The sequence below is a fragment of the Ascaphus truei genome, chromosome 8 (assembly GCF_040206685.1).
Source record: "Ascaphus truei isolate aAscTru1 chromosome 8, aAscTru1.hap1, whole genome shotgun sequence".
Classification (NCBI taxonomy): domain Eukaryota; kingdom Metazoa; phylum Chordata; class Amphibia; order Anura; family Ascaphidae; genus Ascaphus; species Ascaphus truei.
Genome location: NC_134490.1, coordinates 1,257,392 through 1,282,823, shown reverse-complemented (window position 1 = coordinate 1,282,823; position 25,432 = coordinate 1,257,392). Strand labels below are relative to the sequence as shown.

Sequence of the window (25,432 nt, the reverse complement as noted above, 5' to 3'; positions counted from 1 at the left end):
CCTGCTTGGGATGTTTTGAGCCATAAACCCCACAGACGTCAGTAGGGCCGCTTCAGCGTTTATAGAATAAGGTCGTTAGTGTAATTAGCTTCCTTAGAAAGATTCAATCAGCCGAAAAGTAACTGTTCATGTGAAAAAAAGAAGACGATTTGCGTCTCTTTCTCGCTGATCTGGTTTCTTATTACATTGCAAACAGGAGGAGGCGGAAAGGTGCGTGACCTGGGGCTGGCAAACAGTCTGATCCCTCAAAAACATCAGATAAAGATTGGAAAACGCTTGTTATCGTGGAAATGTTTACAGTTTAATAAATGATTTAAATACATTCTCGTACTTGTTCCATTTTTTTTAACCCTCTGAGTTCCAGAGGTAAGTTTCCATCACCTGATCGCGCCTCAGTGATGACATGTCGCACTGTCAGCCCGGTGACGCCGACGGAAGAAGAGGGGTGTACGGGATCTCCCCTAGAAAACAAACAAAACATCATAATGTGGCCACTATATCGTGGGACCCCTGACATGCCAGACCACGCGACATAGAAGTGATGTCATAACCAGACCATGTGACATGTAGTGATGTCATAGGGCACCCTAATTGTTAAAAGGGGGCAATCTGCTCCATTTAACCAATAAATATGTCCCTGTCCTTAGTCCACTTTTGTCCTAGACATGATGGCCTCTTTCACTGAGAGCACACGCAGTGTTATAATGGGAGTATTATACCCGGCACTGCTCTGATACACCGCGGGGCCATCTGGCACAGAATGTGGCAGATATATTTTAGGGGTAAATTATCCCCGATGCTATACAGGATAAAGCCTTCCTCCCCCTCTGCATATCTTATATAGAGATAAAAACCGTGATTGTTTTTTGCAGTCCCTCGTTCTAAATTAGATTATAAGCTCTGCTGGCTGGAGTCCAGCATGTACAGTGCTGTATACACAAAGGGACCCACAGCATCCCAGCATGTACAGTGCTGTATACACAAAGGGACCCACAGCATCCCAGCATGTACAGTGCTGTATACACAAAGGGACCCACAGCATCCCAGCATGTACAGTGCTGTATACACAAAGGGACCCACAGCATCCCAGCATGTACAGTGCTGTATACACAAAGGGACCCACAGCATCCCAGCATGTACAGTGCTATATACACAAAGGGACCCACAGCATCCCAGCATGTACAGTGCTGTATACAGAAAGGGACCCACAGCATCCCGGCATGTACAGTGCTATATACACAAAGGGACCCACAGCATCCCAGCATGTACAGTGCTATATACACAAAGGGACCCACAGCATCCCAGCATGTACAGTGCTGTATACACAAAGGGATCCACAGCATCCCAGCATGTACAGTGCTGTATACAGAAAGGGACCCACAGCATCCCAGCATGTACAGTGCTGTATACACAAAGGGACCCACAGCATCCCATCATGTACAGTGCTGTATACACAAAGGGATCCACAGCATCCCAGCATGTACAGTGCTGTATACACAAAGGGACCCACAGCATCCCAGCATGTACAGTGCTATATACACAAAGGGACCCACAGCATCCCAGCATGTACAGTGCTGTATACACAAAGGGACCCACAGCATCCCAGCATGTACAGTGCTATATACACAAAGGGACCCACAGCATCCCAGCATGTACAGTGCTGTATACAGAAAGGGACCCACAGCATCCCATCATGTACAGTGCTGTATACACAAAGGGATCCACAGCATCCCAGCATGTACAGTGCTATATACACAAAGGGACCCACAGCATCCCAGCATGTACAGTGCTATATACACAAAGGGACCCACAGCATCCCAGCATGTACAGTGCTGTATACACAAAGGGACCCACAGCATCCCAGCATGTACAGTGCTATATACACAAAGGGACCCACAGCATCCCGGCATGTACAGTGCTGTATACACAAAGGGACCCACAGCATCCCAGCATGTACAGTGCTGTATACACAAAGGGACCCACAGCAACCCAGCATGTACAGTGCTATATACACAAAGGGACCCACAGCATCCCGGCATGTACAGTGCTGTATACACAAAGGGACCCACAGCATCCCGGCATGTACAGTGCTGTATACACAAAGGGACCCACAGCATCCCAGCATGTACAGAGCTATATACACAAAGGGACCCACAGCATCCCAGCATGTACAGTACTATATACACAAAGGGACCCACAGCATCCCAGCATGTACAGTGCTGTATACACAAAGGGACCCACAGCATCCCAGCATGTACAGTGCTGTATACACAAAGGGATCCACAGCATCCCAGCATGTACAGTGCTATATACACAAAGGGACCCACAGCATCCCAGCATGTACAGTGCTGTATACACAAAGGGACCCACAGCATCCCAGCATGTACAGTGCTGTATACACAAAGGGACCCACAGCATCCCAGCATGTACAGTGCTATATACACAAAGGGACCCACAGCATCCCAGCATGTACAGTGCTATATACACAAAGGGACCCACAGCATCCCAGCATGTACAGTGCTATATACACAAAGGGACCCACAGCATCCCAGCATGTACAGTGCTATATACACAAAGGGACCCACAGCATCCCAGCATGTACAGTGCTATATACACAAAGGGACCCACAGCATCCCAGCATGTACAGTGCTGTATACACAAAGGGACCCACAGCATCCCAGCATGTAAAGTGCTATATACACAAAGGGACCCACAGCATCCCAGCATGTACAGTGCTATATACACAAAGGGACCCACAGCATCCCAGCATGTACAGTGCTATATACACAAAGGGACCCACAGCATCCCAGCATGTACAGTGCTATATACACAAAGGGACCCACAGCATCCCAGCATGTACAGTGCTATATACACAAAGGGACCCACAGCATCCCAGCATGTACAGTGCTATATACACAAAGGGACCCACAGCATCCCAGCATGTACAGTGCTGTATACACAAAGGGACCCACAGCATCCCAGCATGTACAGTGCTATATACACAAAGGGACCCACAGCATCCCAGCATGTACAGTGCTATATACACAAAGGGACCCACAGCATCCCAGCATGTACAGTGCTATATACACAAAGGGACCCACGGCATCCCAGCATGTACAGTGCTATATACACAAAGGGACCCACAGCATCCCAGCATGTACAGTGCTATATACACAAAGGGACCCACAGCATCCCAGCATGTACAGTGCTATATACACAAAGGGACCCACAGCATCCCAGCATGTACAGTGCTATATACACAAAGGGACCCACAGCATCCCAGCATGTACAGTGCTGTATACACAAAGGGACCCACAGCATCCCAGCATGTACAGTGCTATATACACAAAGGGACCCACAGCATCCCAGCATGTACAGTGCTATATACACAAAGGGACCCACGGCATCCCAGCATGTACAGTGCTATATACACAAAGGGACCCACAGCATCCCAGCATGTACAGTGCTATATACACAAAGGGACCCACAGCATCCCAGCATGTACAGTGCTATATACACAAAGGGACCCACAGCATCCCAGCATGTACAGTGCTATATACACAAAGGGACCCACAGCATCCCAGCATGTACAGTGCTGTATACACAAAGGGACCCACAGCATCCCAGCATGTACAGTGCTATATACACAAAGGGACCCACAGCATCCCAGCATGTACAGTGCTATATACACAAAGGGACCCACAGCATCCCAGCATGTACAGTGCTATATACACAAAGGGATCCACAGCATCCCAGCATGTACAGTGCTATATACACAAAGGGACCCACAGCATCCCAGCATGTACAGTGCTGTGTACACAAAGGGACCCACAGCATCCCAGCATGTACAGAGCTATATACACAAAGGGACCCACAGCATCCCAGCATGTACAGTACTATATACACAAAGGGACCCACAGCATCCCAGCATGTACAGTGCTGTATACACAAAGGGACCCACAGCATCCCAGCATGTACAGTGCTATATACACAAAGGGACCCACAGCATCCCAGCATGTACAGTGCTGTATACACAAAGGGACCCACAGCATCCCAGCATGTAAAGTGCTATATACACAAAGGGACCCACAGCATCCCAGCATGTACAGTGCTATATACACAAAGGGACCCACAGCATCCCAGCATGTACAGTGCTATATACACAAAGGGACCCACAGCATCCCAGCATGTACAGTGCTATATACACAAAGGGACCCACAGCATCCCAGCATGTACAGTGCTATATACACAAAGGGACCCACAGCATCCCAGCATGTACAGTGCTGTATACACAAAGGGATCCACAGCATCCCAGCATGTACAGTGCTGTATACACAAAGGGACCCACAGCATCCCAGCATGTACAGTGCTATATACACAAAGGGACCCACAGCATCCCAGCATGTACAGTGCTATATACACAAAGGGACCCACAGCATCCCAGCATGTACAGTGCTATATACACAAAGGGACCCACAGCATCCCAGCATGTACAGTGCTATATACACAAAGGGACCCACAGCATCCCAGCATGTACAGTGCTATATACACAAAGGGACCCACGGCATCCCAGCATGTACAGTGCTATATACACAAAGGGACCCACAGCATCCCAGCATGTACAGTGCTATATACACAAAGGGACCCACAGCATCCCAGCATGTACAGTGCTATATACACAAAGGGACCCACAGCATCCCAGCATGTACAGTGCTATATACACAAAGGGACCCACAGCATCCCAGCATGTACAGTGCTATATACACAAAGGGACCCACAGCATCCCAGCATGTACAGTGCTGTATACACAAAGGGACCCACAGCACCCCAGCATGTACAGTGCTGTATACACAAAGGGACCCACAGCATCCCAGCATGTACAGTGCTATATACACAAAGGGACCCACAGCAACCCAGCATGTACAGTGCTATATACACAAAGGGAACCACAGCATCCCAGCATGTACAGAAGTTCAAGGACGTCCCACCTCCTTCCCCCCAACTTTCCCCCAGCCATGACCCCCTTAACGTTCACGCTCCCAAAACCCTTAAGCCCATGGCTTGTCAGTAACACCCTAGGGCGAGCTGTCAAAATGTCCTATAAAATTCCCCCCGCTGACGATCCCCAGAATACTCGGCCATAAAAGCAGCGTTAACCACTTCACTCCTGGGTAGGCCTGGTGCGCGCAGCGTCACTGCGGGCCCCTCCTGCGGGGGGCGGCAGACGGGACCCCGTGTCTTGCAGCAAGTGCAACCCCAGCCCTCTGAGCTCCGGAGATGTCTGCAATAAACAGGCCCGGTGCCAGATTCCCGCGGGGGATCAGTAAAGACACAAGTGCACTTACTGTAACCCAGGGCAAAGCGACAAACCGCCACAGCGGCTGCACCGCAGGGTCAGCGCGGGCAGCGCTCCGGAGATAGCAAACAGAACGCGCACGGGATATCACTGCCTTCGGAAATCTGCTGCTGTTTTAATATATATATATTTTTGCGCTGATACATTTTTGCCGCGTTTATAGCGCCGGTGACGCGACCGATGACGTCACCCGTCGCCATTGGCGAAAGTTGTATTTAAAGTTTGAGCGACGTCGCTGGCGACAAGGCCAGTGACGTCACCAAGGGGGCGGGACGAGTGCAGTAGGTGCTCTGTGATTGGTTCAGAGAGTCACATGTGACGACTGTCTCTCCCAAAATCAAATAACACCGACTACCACATTTTTGGTCGCTACATCGCTCCGTCGCGCCTACTATAAGCGCATGCGACGGATTCAATGTGTTTGTTTTGGCGCAACGTCGCGTCGCCGTCGTCAGGCTCTATAAGCGCAGCCTAAGTCTGCAGCCACAGGGCAGCTTACTGACGTATTGCAGCAGGATGCAAAGCTGCCACGAGCAGCACCAGTGCAACCAATGTGTATTTTTCTTTGAATAAATCTGGTGCTGTTTTTTTGCACCAGGAAATCTCCGTTGCGCGGCCCTCCTTGTCACTGTGCTCCCCGTGCTAGAAAATACTTATTCCGCGACCCCGTAATGAATAAATCTTAATCCCGACTAATCAGACCAGCGCTACCAAAGCCGGTGTGACCGATCCCGGGCAGTATAGGGTCCTGAGCTCGTGGGGTAGCACACACTCACTGCGGGAGCTTCCAAAGCCACACCCCTCAATGCCTTGCTGGTGTGGATGCAAAGCATTGTGGGGAGTGGCGTTGGAAGCGCCCGCTGTAAGTGACAGGTATACCCCCATAGTAAGGTGCAGTTTGGGGTCTTACTAAGTGCGCAGTCCCCACACGGGCCCAGGACCCCGTTATTCTGCCTGGGAGCCGCCAGTACAGAGTTCTTTCAGCGATCCCCCAGGAGACGCCTCGCGTACCCCCAGGAGACGCCTCGCGTACCCCCAGGAGACGCCTCGCGTACCCCCAGGAGACGCTTCGCGTACCCCCAGGAGACGCCTCGCGTACCCCCAGGAGACGCCTCGCGTACCCCCAGGAGACGCCTCGCGTACCCCCAGGACACGCCTCGCGTACCCCGCAGGAGACGCCTCGCGTACCCCCAGGACACGCCTCGCGTACCCCGCAGGAGACGCCTCGCGTACCCCGCAGGAGACGCCTTGCGTACCCCTACACTGGGAATCACTTTTCTAAACCAACAGCTCTTGGAATTCCTGCAATTCAGGATACTCCGTTACATTGAACCTTTGCGGAGCACTCGTTGCAGACGCCGGCAGTGAAGGGGTTACTTCTAAGCACTACTAAGGAATGGACAGTGGGGTATTTTTCAGGGTCTTTGCCTTTTTACATCACTTGCAAAGATTTGTTGCGTACAAAACATTTACACGAGAAGAACACATTATAAGCTGTGAGAGCGACGTGTCTGCAAAGCTTTGCCCCGTGTTTGAAAGAATGAAGCTCTGCTGCGCAGTCACAGTACCGCTGCTTTCTAATGGCGCCGGACCACAAGTTACAGCAGCAGATGAGCAGCGCCCTGATAACTAATGTAAAAACGCATGTGTCCTCGTACCCGCGTCTCCCAGCCGGGGAACCCTGCAGGGCCCAATCCCACAGGAAGCGACTCAGGCGAAATGTCAGCGGGGCAGACATTAAAAAAGTGTGAACAAAGAAGGGCTTGTGTGTGATTGTGTGTCTGTGTGTGGGAGTCCTGGGACGCAGGCGATATGGGGTCTTATGTGGGTCACACTACAAAGCAAATCTGAGCTGCAAAACGGGGCCAAAAGGTTAAAGGCCGCTGGCACAGAGAAGCAGCAACGCGGGTTTATAACGCGGGATATTATAGCGTGCACCTGTTATAATCAGAATATGGGAGGGGTCCCGTTAACCCTTTGATGCAAGAGGGACCTGCATTGCAATGCTGGTGCCCTTTTAGAACGAGACCCGATATCGAGGTCACTTAATAAGAGAATGTAAGCGATATATTTGGTTGGGGGTGAATTCCCATTAAAACCAGATTACTCGCCAGTGCCAAACCCCGGCCCCCTCCTGCCCGGAGAACGTCACTTTATCGCAGCATCGTTATTACTGTATTACTCTGGCAGGAGGACGGAGATGTGCAGTAACACGGGGAGTTAATCAGGGGGTGCGTCCTTACTAAAAAAAACATGTTCCCCATGTGAGTGAGGCTTTCTGCACCTGCCACCAAAGGGAAGGGTTCCAGCAGGGGGGTTAAGTGCAGCTCATATAATACCGATCAGGGGAGTGATCCGTCTGGCGCGGAGTATAAAACCTAAGGGGTTGTGATACCTTAATGCAGGGGGCTCAACTCTAGCCCTGAAGGTTTGCAGGATATCCCTGCTTCAGCACAGGGGTGCAGTCGAAGACAGCCACTAATTAAGCCACCTGTGCTGAAGCAGGGATATCCTTAACACCGCACTTGTTGGGGGGTCTTGAGCCCCCTGCTGTACAGTAGCCAACCAACCGAAGGCGCCTATAGACGTTCGTGGGAATTTCCCGCCGCTTGGGGTGTGATCGAAGCCTTTGGAGTTTATAGGATGCCGGCGTCAGGGGAGATTTCTTCTCCCTGTGAGACTCAACCATCAAATGTAGCGCTGGGCTTATACTTTACTGTCTTCCAGGTCAATATAAATACAATATGGACTTCTCACAGGTTTAACCTGAGGGGCATCTGTCTGTGAACAGGACCGGTGCAGTTACTGCATCTGCTGCACTGCCAGCCCCTTTAAACTGCCCCTCACACCTTGTCTTTACAATGCACTTAATTACCAATTAGTCCAGCAATTAAACCCACTGCTCCCCTCCCCCTCCTTACAACAAACCTATAAAGGGTCTGATTAAACACAGGTGCTGAAGTACCAGCTCGGAAACACATGTATGAGAGGGACCAGAGACCCGAGACCCGAGACCCGGGACCAGGGACCCGCTATTAAATTACCTTAATAACAAACAAATGTATGAGCACAAAGGCTCCAGCACACACACGGGGATCGCTAATCCCAGCGCACACGGGGATCGCTAATCCCAGCGCACACGGGGATCGCTAATCCCAGCACACACACGGGGATCGCTAATCCCAGCGCACACGGGGATCGCTAATCCCAGCGCACACGGGGATCGCTAATCCCAGCCACACGGGGATCGCTAATCCCAGCGCACACGGGGATCGCTAATCCCAGCACACACACGGGGATCGCTAATCCCAGCGCACACGGGGATCGCTAATCCCAGCACACACACGGGGATCGCTAATCCCAGCGCACATGGGGATCGCTAATCCCAGTACACACATGGGGCTCGCTAATCCCAGCCACACGGGGCTCGCTAATCCCAGCGCACACGGGGCTCGCTAATCCCAGCGCACACGGGGATTGCTAATCCAAGCGCACACGGGGCTCACTAATCCCAACGCACAGGCGGCGCGCTAATCCCAGTGCAAAAGGGACGCGCTAATCCAAGCGCTCACGGGGTTCGCTAATCCCAGCGCACACGGGGCTCGCTAATCCCTCTGCTGGCCCTGGCTTTTTCACCAACTCAAATGTTTTTCTCCCTTCTAATTGACCAAGTACACCTCCGCACCCAACCATAATCCCCCAACCCAACAACTGACACATGTAGAAAACTGTCCTTGCTGGCTCTAACAATCCCACCAGTCTGCATTGCATGGACCCGCAACGTTACGTGTGTTACAGGCAGTAATACAGTGAGACTTACCTCTCGTTCTCACGCATGTCCTGGGCACAGAGTTATAACGTGTTACAGGCAGTAATACAGTGAGAGTTACCTCTCGTTCTCACGCATGTCCTGGGCACAGAGTTATAACATGTGTTACAGGCAGTAATACAGTGAGAGTTACCTCTCGTTCTCACGCATGTCCTGGGCACAGAGTTATAACGTGTTACAGGCAGTAATACAGTGAGAGTTACCTCTCGTTCTCACGTATGTCCTGGACACAGAGTTATAACGTGTTACAGGCAGTAATACACTGAGAGTTACCGCTCGTTCTCACGCATGTCCTGGGCACAGAGTTATAACGTGTTACAGGCAGTAATACAGTGAGAGTTACCGCTCGTTCTCACGCATGTCCTGGACACAGAGTTATAACGTGTTACAGGCAGTAATACACTGAGAGTTACCGCTCGTTCTCACGCATGTCCTGGGCACAGAGGTATAACATGTGTTACAGGCAGTAATACAGTGAGAGTTACCTCTCGCTCTCACGCATGTCCTGGGCACAGAGTTATAACGTGTTACAGGCAGTAATACAGTGAGAGATACCCCTCGTTCTCACGCATGTCCTGGGCACAGAGTTATAACGTGTTACAGGCAGTAATACAGTGAGAGATACCCCTCGTTCTCACGCATGTCCTGGGCACAGAGTTATAACGTGTTACAGGCAGTAATACAGTGAGAGTTACCTCTCGTTCTCACGCATGTCCTGGGCACAGAGTTATAACGTGTTACAGGCAGTAATACAGTGAGAGATACCCCTCGTTCTCACGCATGTCCTGGGCACAGAGTTATAACGTGTTACAGGCAGTAATACAGTGAGAGTTACCTCTCGTTCTCACGCATGTCCTGGGCACAGAGTTATAACGTGTTACAGGCAGTAATACAGTGAGAGTTACCTCTCGTTCTCACGCATGTCCTGGGCACAGAGTTATAACATGTGTTACAGGAAGTAATACAGTGAGAATTACCTCTCGTTCTCACGCATGTCCTGGGCACAGAGTTATAACATGTGTTACAGGCAGTAATACAGTGAGAGTTACCTCTCGTTCTCACGCATGTCCTGGGCACAGAGTTATAACATGTGTTACAGGATGTAATACAGTGAGAGTTACCTCTCGTTCTCATGCATGTCCTGGGCACAGAGTTATAACGTGTGTTACAGGCAGTAATACAGTGAGAGTTACCTCTCGTTCTCACGCATGTCCTGGGCACAGAGATATAACGTGTTACAGGCAGTAATACAGTGAGAGTTACCTCTCGCTCTCACGCATGTCCTGGGCACAGAGTTATAACATGTGTTACAGGCAGTAATACAGTGAGAGTTACCTCTCGTTCTCACGCATGTCCTGGGCACAGAGTTATAACATGTATTACAGGCAGTAATACAGTGAGAGTTACCTCTTGCTCTCACGTATGTCCTGGGCACAGAGTTATAACATGTGTTACAGGCAGTAATACAGTGAGAGTTACCGCTCGCTCTCACGCATGTCCTGGGCACAGAGTTATAACGTGTTACAGGCAGTAATAAAGTGAGAGTTACCTCTCGCTCTCACGCATGTCCTGGGCACAGAGTTATAACGTGTTACAGGCAGTAATACAGTGAGAGTTACCTCTCGTTCTCACGCATGTCCTGGGCACAGAGTTATAACGTGTGTTACAGGCAGTAATACAGTGAGAGTTACCTCTCGTTCTCACGCATGTCCTGGGCACAGAGTTATAACATGTGTTACAGGCAGTAATACAGTGAGAGTTACCTCTCGTTCTCACGCATGTCCTGGGCACAGCGTTATAACGTGTGTTACCGGCAGTAATACAGTGAGAGTTACCTCCCGTTCTCACGCATGTCCTGGGCACAGAGTTATAACGTGTTACAGGCAGTAATAAAGTGAGAGTTACCTCCCGTTCTCACGCATGTCTTGGGCACAGAGTTATAACATGTGTTACAGGCAGTAATACAGTGAGAGTTACCTCTCGTTCTCACGCATGTCCTGGGCACAGAGTTATAACGTGTTACAGGCAGTAATAAAGTGAGAGTTACCTCTCGCTCTCACGCATGTCCTGGGCACAGAGATATAACGTGTTACAGGCAGTAATACAGTGAGAGTTACCTCTCGTTCTCACGCATGTCCTGGGCACAGAGTTATAACGTGTATTACAGGCAGGAATACAGTGAGAGTTACCTCTCGCTCTCACGTATGTCCTGGGCATAGAGTTATGATGACAAATAATACATGGTTACAAATACAGTTACATAAGTGAGCAGGGTGATACATTATATACACGACATTGCATGCACAGTTAGAGATAATACATGTTATAGGCGTATGTAACAGTTACAGACCAGATTAACATGTGAGGCCGCTTTGGTTTTGAAAGAACTTCACAGACCCCTCCGGCCGGCAGGACGCTGGGATTCCTGCATGCGTGCTCTGCCTACCCCATGTAACAGCTGGACTAGCCATACTGTACCTGCCAGGCCACCCCAGGCCACCAGCCAGGTCACGCCATGTAACTGTCAGGTAACAAACAACCACCAACAAGTTAAAGTCCCCTGCACTCCCAAATGTAACCCCATCCCAGACCGGTAAGGTGTAATGCTCTGCGGGGATGGACGTGATGCCCCCAGCTCATGGGGATTCCCCCCCTCTGTATGTATATATGGATTTAGCGCTCACAGGGTACTCAGCACTTTACAAAGAAACCGTACAGCACAGGGAATTATAATACAATAAGGGCAACAAAGTCAGACAATAGGGAAGGCAATCCCTGCCCCGGAGAGCTTGCACTCTTATTTAGGGGCTTAAACCCCCCCCCCTTCTCTGTCTTCTGTTCTTATCTCGTCATAAATCGAACATCTCTTATTTTCTTATTAGCTCTCTCACGCTCATTTCTATCCATATCTCTCTCTCTCACACACACCTCTCTCTCACACACCTCTCTCTCACACACGTCACACCTCTCTCTCTCACACCTTTCTCTCACACACCTTTCTCTCACATACCTTTCTCTCACACACCTCTCTCTCACACACCTCTCTCTTACACACCTCTCTCTCACACACCTCCCTCTCACACACCTCTCTCTCACGCTCATTTCTATCCATCTCTCTCTCTCTCACACACACACCTCTCTCTCACACACCTCTCACACACCTCTCTCACACACCTCTCTCTCACACACACCTCTCTCTCACACACACCTCTCTCTCACACACACCTCTCTCACACACCTCTCTCACACACCTCTCTCTCACACCTCTCTCTCACTCACACCTCTCTCTCACACACCTCTCTCTCACACACCTTTCTCTCACATACCTTTCTCTCACACACCTTTCTCTCACACACCTTTCTCTCACACACCTCTCTCTCACACACCTCTCTCTTACACACCTCTCTCTCACACACCTCCCTCTCACACACCTCTCTCTCACGCTCATTTCTATCCATCTCTCTCTCTCTCACACACACACCTCTCTCTCACACACCTCTCACACACCTCTCTCACACACCTCTCTCTCACACACACCTCTCTCACACACCTCTCTCACACACCTCTCTCTCACACACCTCTCTCTCACACACCTCTCTCTCACACACCTCTCTCTCACGCTCATTTCTATCCATATCTCTCTCTCACACACACACACCCCTCTCTCACACACCTCTCTCTCACGCTCATTTCTATCCATATCTCTCTCTCTCACACACACACCTCTCTCTCACACACCTCTCTCATGCTCATTTCTATCCATATCGCTCTCACACACACCTCTCTCACACACACCTCTCTCACACACACCTCTCACACACACCTCTCTCACACACACCTCTCTCACACACACACCTCTCTCTCTCACACACCTCTCTCTCTCACACACCTCTCTCTCTCACACACCTCTCTCTCACACACCTCTCTCTCTCACACACCTCTCTCACTCACACACCTCTCTCACTCACATACCTCTCTCACTCACACACCTCTCTCACTCACACACCTCTCTCACTCACACACCTCTCACACACACCTCACACACACCTCTCACACACACACCTCTCACACACACCTCTCACACACACCTCTCTCACACACACCTCTCTCACACACACCTCTCTCACACACACCTCTCTCACACACCTCTCTCACACACACCTCTCTCACACACACCTGTCTCACACACACCTCTCTCACACACACCTCTCTCACACACACCTCTCTCACACACACACACCCCTCACACACACACTTCTCACACACACCTCTCTCACACACACTTCTCTCACACACACTTCTCTCACACACACCTCTCTCACACACATACCTCTCTCACTCACATACCTCTCTCACTCACACACCTCTCTCACTCACACACCTCTCTCACTCACACACCTCTCTCACTCACACACCTCTCACACACACCTCACACACACCTCTCACACACACACCTCTCACACACACCTCACACACACCTCTCTCACACACACCTCTCTCACACACACCTCTCTCACACACACCTCTCTCACACACACCTCTCTCACACACACCTCTCTCACACACACCTCTCTCACACACACCTCTCTCACACACACACCCCTCACACACACACACCCCTCACACACACACTTCTCACACACACCTCTCTCACACACACTTCTCTCACACACACTTCTCTCACACACACCTCTCTCACACACACCTCTCTCACACACACCTCTCTCACACACACCTCTCTCACACACACCTCTCTCACACACACCTCTCTCACACACACCTCTCTCTCACACCTCTCTCTCACACCTCTCTCTCACGCTCATTTCTATCCATATTCATCTTATTCCATCTCTATGGTTATACTAGGTCCCTCTTTTCTTCTCATTCTCTTCTCTCTTTCTTACGCTCTTGCATTTCCTCAACGTTTTCTCTCCTTCATCCTCTATATGGCACTCTTTTCTTCATCCTCTTCATTCTCCTCCCCCTCTTTCTTTTCTCTCCTCTTCTCTCTCACACCTCTCTCTTTTCTCTCTCTCACACACACACACACACACACACTCACACTGTGTCTGTTCCTAGTTTGCCTCTCTCCCTCCCCCCGATCCTGGTCCTCACCAGATGACAAACTTACATTGCGAGGCTGTAAAATGCAGGTTTTATGGTCCCTATTCATCCACAGGAATTTATGGAAGTTAATTCTTACTTAATAAAAAAAACAAATATAACAGGATTGAGCGCGTCCTAACGGTCTGTGACCGACTTCCATACTGTGCACTTCAAACCAGTCCAGACTCATCATACTCTCCAACTGTACCAGCACCAGGCCAGAATCATACTCTCCAACTGTACCAGCACCAGGCCAGACTCATACTCTCCAACTGTACCAGCACCAGGCCAGACTCATACTCTCCAACTGTACCAGCACCAGGCCAGACTCATACTCTCCAACTGTACCAGCACCAGGCCAGACTCATACTCTCCAACTGTACCAGCACCAGGCCAGACTCATACTCTCCAACTGTACCAGCACCAGGCCAGACTCATACTCTCCAAATGTACCAGCACCAGGCCAGACTCATACTCTCCAACTGTACCAACTCATGGCCAGAATCATACTCTCCAACTGTACCAGCACCAGGCCAGACTCATACTCTCCAACTGTACCAGCACCAGGCCAGACTCATACTCTCCAACTGTACCAGCACCAGGCCAGACTCATACTCTCCAACTGTACCAGCACCAGGCCAGACTCATACTCTCCAACTGTACCAGTACCAGGCCAGACTCATACTCTCCAACTGTACCAGCACCAGGCCAGACTCATACTCTCCAACTGTACCAGCACCAGGCCAGACTCATACTCTCCAACTGTACCAGCACCAGGCCAGAATCATACTCTCCAACTGTACCAGCACCAGGCCAGACTCATACTCTCCAACTGTACCAGCACCAGGCCAGACTCATACTCTCCAAATGTACCAGCACCAGGCCAGACTCATACTCTCCAAATGTACCAGCACCAGGCCAGACTCATACTCTCCAACTGTACCAGCACCAGGCCAGACTCATACTCTCCAACTGTACCAACTCATGGTCAGACTCATACTCCAACTGTACCAACTCAAGGCCAGTATCATACTCTTCAACTGTACCAACTAAAGGCCAGAATCATACTCTTCAACTGTACCAGCACCAGGCCAGACTCATACTCTCCAACTGTACCAGCACCAGGCCAGACTCATACTCTCCAACTGTACCAGCACCAGGCCAGACTCATACTCTCCAACTGTACCAGTACCAGGCCAGAATCATACTCTCTGACTGTACCAGCACCAGGCCAGAATCATACTCTCTGACTGTACCAGCACCAGGCCAGAATCATACTCTCCAACTGTACCAGCACCGGGCCAGACTCATACTCTCCAACTGTACCAACTCATGGCCAGACTCATACTCTCCAACTGTACCAGCACCAGGCCAGACTCATACTCTCCAACTGTACCAGCACCAGGCCAGACTCATACTCTCCAACTGTACCAGCACCAGGCCAGACTCATACTCTCCAACTGTACCAGCACCAGGCCAGACTCAAACTCTCCAACTGTACCAGCACCAGGCCAGACTCAAACTCTCCAACTGTACCAGCACCAGGCCAGACTCATACTCTCCAACTGTACCAGCACCAAGCCAGACTCATACTCTCCAACTGTACCAGCACCAGGCCAGACTCAAACTCTCCAACTGTACCAGCACCAGGCCAGACTCATACTCTCCAAATGTACCAGCACCAGGCCAGACTCATACTCTCCAAATGTACCAGCACCAGGCCAGACTCATAGTCTCCAACTGTACCAGCACCAGGCCAGACTCATACTCTCCAACTGTACCAACTCATGGTCAGACTCATACTCCAACTGTACCAACTCAAGGCCAGTATCATACTCTTCAACTGTACCAACTAAAGGCCAGAATCATACTCTTCAACTGTACCAGCACCAGGCCAGACTCATACTCTCCAACTGTACCAGCACCAGGCCAGACTCATACTCTCCAACTGTACCAGCACCAGGCCAGACTCATACTCTCCAACTGTACCAGTACCAGGCCAGAATCATACTCTCTGACTGTACCAGCACCAGGCCAGAATCATACTCTCTGACTGTACCAGCACCAGGCCAGAATCATACTCTCCAACTGTACCAGCACCGGGCCAGACTCATACTCTCCAACTGTACCAACTCATGGCCAGACTCATACTCTCCAACTGTACCAGCACCAGGCCAGACTCATACTCTCCAACTGTACCAGCACCAGGCCAGACTCATACTCTCCAACTGTACCAGCACCAGGCCAGACTCAAACTCTCCAACTGTACCAGCACCAGGCCAGACTCATACTCTCCAACTGTACCAGCACCAAGCCAGACTCATACTCTCCAACTGTACCAGCACCAGGCCAGACTCAAACTCTCCAACTGTACCAGCACCAGGCCAGAATCAAACTCTCCAACTGTACCAGCACCAGGCCAGACTCATACTCTCCAACTGTACCAGCACCAGGCCAGACTCATACTCTCCAACTGTACCAGTACCAGGCCAGAATCATACTCTCCAACTGTACCAGTACCAGGCCAGAATCATACTCTCCAACTGTACCAGCACCAGGCCAGACTCATACTCTCCAACTGTACCAGCACCAGGCCAGACTCATACTCTCCAACTGTACCAGCACCAGGCCAGACTCATACTCTCCAACTGTACCAACTCATGGCCAGAATCATACTCTCCAACTGTACCAGCACCAGGCCAGAATCATACTCTCCAACTATACCAGTACCAGGCCAGAATCATACTCTCCAACTGTACCAGCACCAGGCCAGAATCATACTCTCCAACTGTACCAGCACCAGGCCAGAATCATACTCTCTAACTGTACCAGCACCAGGCCAGACTCATACTCTCTAACTGTACCAGCACCAGGCCAGACTCATACTCTCCAACTGTACCAGCACCAGGCCAGAATCATACTCTCTAACTGTACCAGCACCGGGCCAGAATCATACTCTCTAACTGTACCAACTCATGGCCAGAATCATACTCTCCAACTGTACCAGCACCAGACCAGACTCATACTCTCCAACTGTACCAGCACCAGGCCAGACTCATACTCTCCAACTGTACCAGCACCAGGCCAGACTCATACTCTCCAACTGTACCAACTCATGGCCAGAATCATACTCTCCAACTGTACCAGCACAAGGCCAGACTCATACTCTCCAACTGTACCAGCACCAGGCCAGAATCATACTCTCCAACTGTACCAGTACCAGGCCAGAATCATGCTCTCTGACTGTACCAGCACCAGGCCAGAATCATACTCTCCAACTGTACCAGCACCAGGCCAGACTCATACTCTCCAACTGTACCAGTACCAGGCCAGAATCATACTCTCCAACTGTACCAGTACCAGGCCAGACTCATACTCTCCAACTGTACCAGTACCAGGCCAGAATCATACTCTCCAACTGTACCAGTACCAGGCCAGAATCATCATACTCTCCAACTGTACCAGCACCAGGCCAGACTCATACTCTCCAACTGTACCAGTACCAGGCCAGAATCATACTCTCCAACTGTACCAGTACCAGGCCTGAATCATCATACTCTCCAACTGTACCAGCACCAGGCCAGACTCAAACTCTCCAACTGTACCAGCACCAGGCCAGAATCATACTCTCCAACTGTACCAGTACCAGGCCAGAATCATACTCTCCAACTGTACCAGCACCAGGCCAGACTCATACTCTCCAACTGTACCAGCACCAAGCCAGACTCATACTCTCCAACTGTACCAGCACCAGGCCAGAATCATACTCTCCAACTGTACCAACTCATGGCCAGAATCATACTCTCCAACTGTACCAGCACAAGGCCAGACTCATACTCTCCAACTGTACCAGCACCAGGCCAGAATCATACTCTCCAACTGTACCAGTACCAGGCCAGAATCATGCTCTCTGACTGTACCAGCACCAGGCCAGAATCATACTCTCCAACTGTACCAGCACCAGGCCAGACTCATACTCTCCAACTGTACCAGTACCAGGCCAGAATCATACTCTCCAACTGTACCAGTACCAGGCCAGACTCATACTCTCCAACTGTACCAGTACCAGGCCAGAATCATACTCTCCAACTGTACCAGTACCAGGCCAGAATCATCATACTCTCCAACTGTACCAGCACCAGGCCAGACTCATACTCTCCAACTGTACCAGTACCAGGCCAGAATCATACTCTCCAACTGTACCAGTACCAGGCCAGAATCATCATACTCTCCAACTGTACCAGCACCAGGCCAGACTCAAACTCTCCAACTGTACCAGCACCAGGCCAGAATCATACTCTCCAACTGTACCAGTACCAGGCCAGAATCATACTCTCCAACTGTACCAGCACCAGGCCAGACTCATACTCTCCAACTGTACCAGCACCAGGCCAGACTCATACTCTCCAACTGTACCAGCACCAGGCCAGAATCATACTCTCCAACTGTACCAGCACCAGGCCAGACTCATATTCTCCAACTGTACCAGCACCAGGCCAGACTCAAACTCTCCAACTGTACCAGCACCAGGCCAGACTCAAACTCTCCAACTGTACCAGCACAATGCCAGAATCATACTCTCCAACTGTACCAGCACCAGGCCAGACTCAAACTCTCCAACTGTACCAGCACCAGGCCAGACTCAAACTCTCCAACTGTACCAGCACCAGGCCAGACTCAAACTCTCCAACTGTACCAGCACAATGCCAGAATCATACTCTCCAACTGTACCAGCACCAGGCCAGACTCAAACTCTCCAACTGTACCAGCACCAGGCCAGACTCAAACTCTCCAACTGTACCAGCACCAGGCCAGAATCATACTCTCCAACTGTACCAGCACCAGGCCAGACTCATACTCTCCAACTGTACCAGCACCAGGCCAGAATCATACTCTCCAACTGTACCAGCACCAGGCCAGACTCATACTCTCCAACTGTACCAGCACCAGGCCAGACTCATACTCTCCAACTGTACCAACTCATGGCCAGAATCATACTCTCCAACTGTACCAGCACCAGGCCAGAATCATACTCTCTGACTGTACCAGTACCAGGCCAGAATCATACTCTCCAACTGTACCAGCACCAGGCCAGAATCATCATACTCTCTGACTGTACCAGCACCAGGCCAGACTCATACTCTCCAACTGTACCAGCACCAGGCCAGACTCATACTCTCCAACTGTACCAGCACCAGGCCAGAATCATACTCTCTAACTGTACCAGCACCAGGCCAGACTCATACTCTCTAACTGTACCAGCACCAGGCCAGACTCATACTCTCCAACTGTACCAGCACCAGGCCAGACTCATACTCTCTAACTGTACCAGCACCAGGCCAGAATCATACTCTCCAACTGTACCAGCACCAGGCAAGAATCATACTCTCTAACTGTACCAGCACCGGGCCAGAATCATACTCTCTAACTGTACCAACTCATGGCCAGAATCATACTCTCCAACTGTACCAGCACCGGGCCAGAATCATACTCTCCAACTGTACCAGCACCAGGCCAGACTCATACTCTCCAACTGTACCAACTCATGGCCAGAATCATACTCTCCAACTGTACCAGCACAAGGCCAGACTCATACTCTCCAACTGTACCAGCACAAGGCCAGACTCATACTCTCCAACTGTACCAGCACCAGGCCAGAATCATACTCTCCAACTGTACCAGTACCAGGCCAGAATCATGCTCTCTGACTGTACCAGCACCAGGCCAGAATCATACTCTCCAACTGTACCAGCACCATGCCAGAATCATACTCTCCAACTGTACCAGTACCAGCCCAGACTCATACTCTCCAACTGTACCAGCACCAGGCCAGACTCATACTCTCCAACTGTACCAGCACCAGGCCAGACTCATACTCTCCAACTGTACCAGTACCAGGCCAGAATCATACTCTCCAACTGTACCAGTACCAGGCCAGAATCATCATACTCTCCAACTGTACCAGCACCAGGCCAGACTCAAACTCTCCAACTGTACCAGCACCAGGCTAGAATCATACTCTCCAACTGTACCAGTACCAGGCCAGAATCATGCTCTCTGACTGTACCAGCACCAGGCCAGAATCATACTCTCCAACTGTACCAGCACCAGGCCAGATTCATACTCTCCAACTGTACCAGCACCAGGCCAGACTCATACTCTCCAACTGTACCAGCACCAGGCCAGACTCATACTTTCCAACTGTACCAGCACCAGGCCAGACTCATACTTTCCAACTGTACCAGCACCAGGCCAGACTCATACTCTCCAACTGTACCAGCACCAGGCCAGACTCATACTCTCCAACTGTACCAGCACCAGGCCAGACTCATACTCTCCAACTGTACCAACTCATGGCCAGACTCATACTCTCCAACTGTACCAGAACCAGGCCAGACTCATACTCTCCAACTGTACCAACTCATGGCCAGACTCATACTCTCCAACTGTACCAGCACCAGGCCAGACTCATACTCTCCAACTGTACCAGCACCAGGCCAGAATCATACTCTCCAACTGTACCAGCACCAGGCCAGACTCATACTCTCCAACTGTACCAGCACCAGGCCAGACTCAAACTCTCCAACTGTACCAGCACCAGGCCAGACTCAAACTCTCGAACTGTACCAGCACAATGCCAGAATCATACTCTCCAACTGTACCAGCACCAGGCCAGAATCATACTCTCCAACTGTACCAGCACCAGGCCAGACTCATACTTTCCAACTGTACCAGCACAATGCCAGAATCATACTCTCCAACTGTACCAGCACCAGGCCAGAATCATACTCTCCAACTGTACCAGCACCAGGCCAGACTCATACTCTCCAACTGTACCAGCACCAGGCCAGAATCATACTCTCCAACTGTACCAGCACCAGGCCAGACTCATACTCTCCAACTGTACCAGCACCAGGCCAGACTCAAACTCTCCAACTGTACCAGCACCAGGCCAGACTCAAACTCTCCAACTGTACCAGCACAATGCCAGAATCATACTCTCCAACTGTACCAGCACCAGGCCAGACTCATACTCTCCAACTGTACCAGCACCAGGCCAGACTCATACTTTCCAACTGTACCAGCACCAGGCCAGACTCATACTTTCCAACTGTACCAGCACCAGGCCAGACTCATACTCTCCAACTGTACCAGCACCAGGCCAGACTCATACTCTCCAACTGTAAAAGCACCAGGCCAGACTCATACTCTCCAACTGTACCAGCACCAGGCCAGAATCATACTCTCCAACTGTACCAGCACCAGGCCAGACTCATACTCTCCAACTGTACCAGCACAAGGCAAGAATAATACTCTCCAACTGTACCAGCACCAGGCCAGACTCATACTCTCCAACTGTACCAGCACCAGGCCAGACTCATACTCTCCAACTGTACCAGCACCAGGCCAGACTCATACTCTCCAACTGTACCAGCACAAGGCCAGAATCTTACTCTCCAAATGTACCAGCACCAGGCCAGAATCATACTCTCCAACTGTACCAGCACCAGGCCAGACTCATACTCTCCAACTGTACCAGCACCAGGCCAGAATCATACTCTCCAACTGTACCAGCACCAGGCCAGACTCATACTCTCCAACTGTACCAGCACCAGGCCAGAATCATACTCTCCAACTGTACCAGCACCAGGCCAGACTCATACTCTCCAACTGTACCAATTCCACGCCAGAATAACACTCTCTGACTGTACCAGCTCCATGCCAGAATCATACTCTCCAATGGACCAGCACCAGGCCAGTATCATACTCTCCAACTGTACCAGCACCAGGCCAGAATCATCATATTCTCCAACTGTACCAGCACCAGGCCAGACTCATACTCTCCAACTGTACCAGCACCAGGCCAGACTCATACTCTCCAACTGTACCAGCACCAGGCCAGAATCATACTCTCCAACTGTACCAGCACCAGGCCAGACTCATACTTTAACTGTACAGCTTCCAGCATGGATTAACAAATGCAGTTACCAGATACGACAGCCTATTCCTGCCACATGTATGTATAGGAAGAGCAGGCTCCATTTTCTGTTCCCATTGGCTGAATCTCTGAATCTTCATTTGAAGGATTAATTACTTTGTAACTTCAACCAGAAAGAAGGGGTGGATGGGGAGTCGGTCTCGTCTGTGTGTGTTTCAGCAAATAAATGTAGTGAGCTGTTGGTGACAGTGGCTGCAAATAAGATGCTTATTTGCTGAAACGTGTGTGACAAGTGAGGAATGGTGGTGTGAGCACAGAAAGCAAACCCAGCAGAAGAGAATGAGGGCAAGTACAGAACCAGAGTGCAAAAACATATGGGGTAGAACATGGAAAACATACTTTACAAGTTAAGACTGGTAGAGCCAAAGTTCCGTCCCCAAGAACAGCCCATAAATCTTCAGTAGCAAAGTGCATGTAGCAAAGTGGGGTGTCTTGCTGATAAGAAGAGCTGGGTTAATTAAGGGTTAATTGCAGAGATCATTAAAAGCTCGCCTGTTCGTTGTTCTTGAGGACTGAACTTGGATGGTCTAAAGCAGGGCGGCCAACTCCAGTCCTGAAGGGCCACCAGCAGGTCAGGTTTTCAGAATATCACTGCTTCAGCACAGGCTGAGCAGTCAATCACTGAGACAGGGATTGAGCCATCTGTGCCGACGCAGGGATATCCTGAAAACCTGACCTGTTGGTGGCCCTTGAGGCCTGCAGTTGGCCACCCCTGGTCTAAAGTGTTCCAGGAGATGGTCCGATTACACAGACCTGGTGGTCCTTATCTAACATCAATGTATATGCATGGGTCTTTCTGCTCCATCCATATGAGGGTCTCGGAGGAGCTGGCCAGTGAGAGCGGGTCATGCCCAGGTCAAGGGTTACTTCCTGAGCTCCCTTCTCTCCATGCACAAGCCCGCCCATATATCTGGGGGGGTATCTGGGGGGGGGGGGGGGAGTGGGTATCCGGGAGGGGTGGGGGGATATCTGGGGGTGTGGGAGTGGGGGAAGGAATGTCCGCTATCGCTGGGAAAGTTACACAGCAGTAAGTTACACTCACATTAAGAGCGGGGACTTTGCTGCTACCTCTCCCTGTGTGGATGAAGCTTGCGGTGGTACTGCGCTGATCCAGATCTCCCTGGGGGCCCCAGTGTCCGGTCTCAGAGCGCGGACATTGCTGTGGGGGGAGGGGGTCTCACAGGCCGGCGCTAGGCCGCACACACTCACGCACAGTATGTCTCAGAGCGCGGACATTGCTGTGGGGCGGGGGGGGTCTCACAGGCCGGCGCTAGGCCGCACACACTCACGCACAGTATGTCTCAGAGCGCGGACATTGCTGTGGGGGGGGGGAGGGGGAGGTCTCACAGGCCGGCGCTAGGCCGCACATACTCACGCACAGTATGTCTCAGAGCGTGGACATTGCTGTGGGGGGGGGGGAGGTCTCACAGGCCGGCGCTAGGCCGCACATACTCACGCACAGTATGTCTCAGAGCGCGGACATTGCTGTTGGGGGGGGGGGAGGTCTCACAGGCCGGCGCTAGGCCACACACACTCACGCACAGTATGTCTCAGAGCGCGGACATTGCTGTTGGGGGGGGGGGAGGTCTCACAGGCCGGTGCTAGGCCGCACACACTCACGCACAGTATGTCTCAGAGCGCGGACATTGCTGTGGGGGGGGGGGGGTCTCACAGGCCGGCGCTAGGCCGCACACACTCACGCACAGTATGTCTCAGAGCGCGGAGATTGCTGTGGGGGGGGGGAGGTCTCACAGGCCGGCGCTAGGCCGCACACACTCACGCACAGTATGTCTCAGAGCGCGGACATTGCTGTGGGGTGGGGGGAGGTCTCACAGGCCGGCGCTAGGCCGCACACACTCACGCACAGTATGTCTCAGAGCGCGGACATTTGCTGTGGGGGGGGGGGGGGAGGTCTCACAGGCCGGCGCTAGGCCGCACACACTCACGCACAGTATGTCTCAGAGCGCGGACATTGCTGTGGGGTGGGGGGAGGTCTCACAGGCCGGCGCTAGGCCGCACATACTCACGCACAGTATGTCTCAGAGCGCGGACATTGCTGTGGGGGGGGGGGGGAGGTCTCACAGGCCGGTGCTAGGCCGCACACACTGACGCACAGTATGTCTCAGAGCGCGGACATTGCTGTGGGGGGGAGGTCTCACAGGCCGGCGCTAGGCCGCACACACTCACGCACAGTATGTCTCAGAGCGCGGACATTGCTGTGGGGGGGAGGTCTCACAGGCTGGCGCTAGGCCGCACATACTCACGCACAGTATGTCTCAGAGCGCGGACATTGCTGTGGGGTGGGGGGAGGTCTCACAGGCCGGCGCTAGGCCGCACACACTCACGCACAGTATGTCTCAGAGCGCGGACATTGCTGTGGGGGGGGGAGGTCTCACAGGCCGGCGCTAGGCCGCACACACGCACAGTATGTCTCAGAGCGCGGACATTGCTGTGGGGGGGGGGGAGGTCTCACAGGCCGGCGCTAGGCCGCACACACTCACGCACAGTATGTCTCAGAGCGCGGACATTGCTGGGGGGGGGAGGTCTCACAGGCCGGCGCTAGGCCGCACACACGCACAGTATGTCTCAGAGCGCGGACATTGCTGTGGGGGGGGGGGGGGGAGGTCTCACAGGCCGGCGCTAGGCCGCACACACTCACGCACAGTATGTCTCAGAGCGCGGACATTGCTGTGTGGGGGGGGGGAGGTCTCACAGGCCGGCGCTAGGCCGCACACACGCACAGTATGTCTCAGAGCGCGGACATTGCTGTGGGGGGGGGAGGTCTCACAGGCCGGCGCTAGGCCGCACACACTCACGCACAGTATGTCTCAGAGCGCGGACATTGCTGGGGGGGGGGGGGGGGTCTCACAGGCCGGCGCTAGGCCGCACACACTCACGCACAGTATGTCTCAGAGCGCGGACATTGCTGTGGGGGGGGGGGAGGTCTCACAGGCCGGCGCTAGGCCGCACACACTCACGCACAGTATGTCTCAGAGCGCGGACATTGCTGTGGGGTGGGGGGAGGTCTCACAGGCCAGCGCTAGGCCGCACACACTCACGCACAGTATGTCTCAGAGCGCGGACATTTCTGTGGGGGGGGGAGGTCTCACAGGCCGGCGCTAGGCCGCACACACTCACGCAC

General features: G+C 51.9%; 1 long non-coding RNA gene across 2 annotated transcripts in view; it reads right to left on the bottom strand.

The window, feature by feature from the left end:
* Positions 1-291: 291 nt before the first annotated feature.
* Positions 292-25,432, bottom strand: part of LOC142500856 (uncharacterized) — a 70,069-nt gene continuing 44,928 nt past the window's right edge. For both annotated transcript variants that reach the window (XR_012803313.1, XR_012803314.1), the window contains one exon: positions 292-461. This is a non-coding gene — a long non-coding RNA (uncharacterized LOC142500856). The remainder of the gene's footprint in view (positions 462-25,432) is intronic.